Source organism: Myxocyprinus asiaticus, chromosome 10 (assembly GCF_019703515.2).
Source record: "Myxocyprinus asiaticus isolate MX2 ecotype Aquarium Trade chromosome 10, UBuf_Myxa_2, whole genome shotgun sequence".
Taxonomy (NCBI): domain Eukaryota; kingdom Metazoa; phylum Chordata; class Actinopteri; order Cypriniformes; family Catostomidae; genus Myxocyprinus; species Myxocyprinus asiaticus.
This window is the reverse complement of record NC_059353.1, coordinates 33,195,643-33,199,734: the sequence shown is the minus strand read 5'-3', so window position 1 is coordinate 33,199,734 and position 4,092 is coordinate 33,195,643. Positions and strand designations below refer to the sequence as shown.

General features: G+C 37.7%; 1 pseudogene; it reads left to right on the top strand.

Moving 5' to 3' along the window:
* The first annotated feature begins 265 nt into the window (after positions 1-265).
* Positions 266-2,017, top strand: LOC127447577 (hemopexin-like; annotated as a pseudogene).
* The last annotated feature ends 2,075 nt before the right edge of the window (positions 2,018-4,092 follow it).

Genomic DNA, 4,092 nt, shown 5'->3' with positions numbered 1-4,092 from the left:
CCCTCGTGTGTGTATATACACACAGACACCGGTAAACACATTGTCTGGCCAACGTTTATGTAAACAAAATACTAAATACAGTATTGTGTACAGAATTCCTATCGATCATAGTCTCTATTTTAAGCTATTTTAAATTAATTCAGTTTGAATTTCCAGTGGCTGAAATTCTCCCAGATCTCTGATTTTATTTAGTGCAAACATGTTTGCCTGTTTTAGGTTCTTTACTCAGTGTGTCTGCAGTAATGACACCAAATTACCTTTGGTAATGTTGACCAAAGGTGACCACCTATTCAAGGGATTCCATGGCAAGGCTGAGCTGTCTAATGCAACCTTCCCTGAGCTGGATGATCACCGTCACCTGGGACATGTGGATGCTGCATTCTGAATGCACTCTGAGGACAGTCCAGACCACCAGTTCTTCTTCTTGGAACACTTAACATTCCCTTAAGTGCAATTTAATTTAGTGCCCAAATATACATATTATGAGCTTGATCATTGAGTCTAACACAGACATGTAAACAGTCCACCAATTATTTTTTTCTTCTTTAACACATTAAAGGACAACAAGGTCTTCAGCTACTACAAGCACAAGTTGGAGAAGGGCTATCCCAAAGATATCTCTGAAGTTTTCCCTGGAATCCCTAACCACTTGGATGCTGCAGTGGAGTGTCCCAAGCCAGAATGTCCTGATGACATCATCTTTTTTAAAGGTATTATAAAGGTCATCACGCATGAGAAATAGGTCTGTAGAGGTTTTTAAAATATTAGAGTAGTTTTCAAAGAAAGTATTAAGGATGTTGAGAATTGTATTTAAATTCCTCTATAATCCATGCTTCATCTTGGCATTCTTTTCTACTTTCTCAAATTGTCTTTACCACCCAAAGATAATGATATCTACCACTTCAATATGAAGACCAAGAAGGTTGATGAAAAGGAATTCAAAGGCATGCCCAACTGCACAGGAGCCTTCCGTTACATGGAATATTATTATTGCTTCCATGGACATCAGTTCTCCAAGTTTGACCCCATGACAGGAGAAGTCCATAGAAAATACCCCAAGGAGACCCATGATTACTTCATGAGATGCTCACATTTTGGTAAGTGTATTAACAAACAAGAAAGTGTTGTGAAGTTACAAGGCTGAAGAATGAACTGTAGCATCCAAAAAAATATGAAAAAAAAAAAAGAACTTGGAGCCATATAAGACTTTTGGTGGAAAAAAGAATGTTGATGACCACACTGAAAGAGAACAGTGCAGCCATGTGCACTTGGATGCTATTACATCTGAAGATGGTGGCAGTGTATATGCCATTAGATGTGAATTTTCTATTTTGTCTTAGTATACTGTATTTACAGTATATGCCAGTATAAGCATGGAAGTCACTTTCACATTTCAACTGGTTTGAGGGAGTTGTTTTGCATATTTGGTACAGACATAACCTTGAATTAAAGATTACAGCCATCTATAAACATTCCTTCTTTCTCTTCCCCAGGGCACCACTTCCTCAGCATAACTGGTGATAAGTTTCATTCAGGCACAATTGAGAGTGCTTTTAAAGAATCGTACAGTGAAGTGGATGTAGTCTTTTCTTATGAAGGGCATCTCTACAAGATCAAGGTTCATTTGAGCAGCATTTTCTTTTTTTTTTTTTTTACTCAGTCTTTACCAGGCCATGTTAAATTAGGTGTCTCTTAAACTTATGTAGACATTGACATTGCATTTGCATCAGTTATCTTCTCATATATTCAGAAAGCTGTGACAGAAAGCTCAATGTCTTTCTTCTAAAGGTCAAACAATCTATGACGTTGACTTGAAAGCCACACCACATGTCCCTGTGAAGGAAGGAACCATAACTCTATTCAAAAGGATTGATACTGCAATGTGTGGACCCAAAGGTGTGACGGTTATTATCGGTAAACATTACTACAATTTTGAAAGTTCCATGACGGTGATTGCAGCCAGAGGCCTACCTGAAAGCACAGGGTGTCCCAGGGGCTGTTTGGCTGTGACCACTAGAGGGTGGCATACAGAGAAAGAGAAATGGAACTTCTGTGCCAACAACCTAGAATGTGCATGCTACCTGGAAATAACTCTGCAGCTTAAAATAGACACAAATTAAACAAGTAAGGAATTTTTGCAACCAGTACCAGATCCAATCTCACTTTTGACACTGTGGTATCAAAAAAATGTTTACCTATAAGATTCTCCTCAAATGTAGCAAGCCCTTAATGTGAACACTGTGTGCTGTCTCACATACAGTATGTCTATTACCACCAAGCCTGTTATGTTTTATTTGGAGTTCCACTGAAGCATAAGACTTGACTATTCCACCCATGTCTATATACTTTGTGGTTTAATAAATGATCATATAATTTAAATGTGTCTGTCAAACTCAAAATGTGTCACTGTACACATGTGAGTTGCAGTCTGTTTGGCTTATGATAGATCTGATCACTGACTGCCGCCCAGCAGCTGGGCAGATGCAGCCAATTTCTACAATACCTAGAGAAAACTACTCATGAGCATTCCCATTCATCTTAATGGCAGTTGCCTGGCTGGCGCATGACTCCCAGCAAGTACTCAAGAGACCTGCTGCCATCTTTCCTTTATAGGTACTCAGATTTGGACTCAATTTCTTTTTAGGCCATTCACCTAAGCCATAAATAGCCTACTATGTAAACATTCTAACTAAATACTCTGGAACTGCAGAAAGGTGATGTCCTGACACTGCTGATTGGCTGATGGCACAACAAGAACAATACTAAGCCCACTAGCAATTATTTTTGCAGTGCATGCAAGGGGTCAACATTTGGCTTGATGGCATGGTCCATTGTGTAAAATTTCACACTTTTTAGAGCCACTCTCACACGTCATTGGTAAAGCATTCACTGTAATATAATTAAATATTTGTTATTTGCCAATATTTGCTTGAAGAAAAAAAAGGCAGAATACACAAGTACTTTTGAATGGCCATCAACATTAAAAGATGCTTTTTTTCCCCCCCTGCAGAATGGTGTAGTTACAGCCAGAACTCTTCTATATAGGGGAGCCTTCAAGCTTAGCCTAATATAGCATAATGCTGCAGTCCCATAGACATTCTATGGCTGGTACACTTGTGACAAGAGGTCTTTTTTTAAGGATGTCTATGGAGGAGATGCAGTTTATTATGCTGAATAAACTGCTTTTGTGAGGAAACAGCTAATCATTTAATAAAAATAAAAAAATTAAAAAAAAAGCACATACAGGCAGCATAAAATAATCCACAAAACTCCACTGGATAAAGCCATATCTTCAGAAGCGATATAAGTGTGGGTGAGAAACAGATCAATATTTAAGTCCATTTTTGCTAGTAATTCTTCTCCGTGCCCGGTATGCATGAAGAATGTGAATCACCAAAAACACAAGAAGAATGTGATAGTTAAAGTGGAGATTGGCTTAGCAGGGAGGAGAATTTTAGTAAAAATTGACTCAAATATTGATCTGTTTCTCACACCTATCAAATTTTTTCTGAAGACATGGATTTAACCACTGGAGTCATATGGATTACTTTTGTGGGGACCTATGTGATTTTTGGAGCTTCAAAATGTTGGCACCCATTCACTTGCATTGTATGGACCTACAGATCTGAGATATTCTTCTAAAAATCTTAATTTGTGTTTTGATGAACAAAGAAAGTTATACACAAAGTAAATGAGAGAATTTATTTTTGGGTGAACTATTCCTTTAAGCTCAATTGACAGCATTTGTGGCATAATGCTGTCATTACCACAAAAATAAATTTCTACTTGTCCCTCCTTTTCTTTAAAATAAGCAAAAATTTGGGTTTTACTAAGCCATTTACAATGGAAATAAATGGGACCAAACCATAAATATTAAAATACTTTTTCAAAGGTATGGCCACAAGACGTAAAGAATATGCATGTTAACATTATTTCAGTGTGATAAAATCACGTACTAACCTTTTCTGTGTATAGTTATATCCAATTTTATAACTTCGTTGCCATGAAGATGTAACCAGGGTTAGTCAACTGGTGGGCTGCGGGCCACAAATCATTGGCCCACAAATCATCTTTGTCAAGCTCTCCAACTGA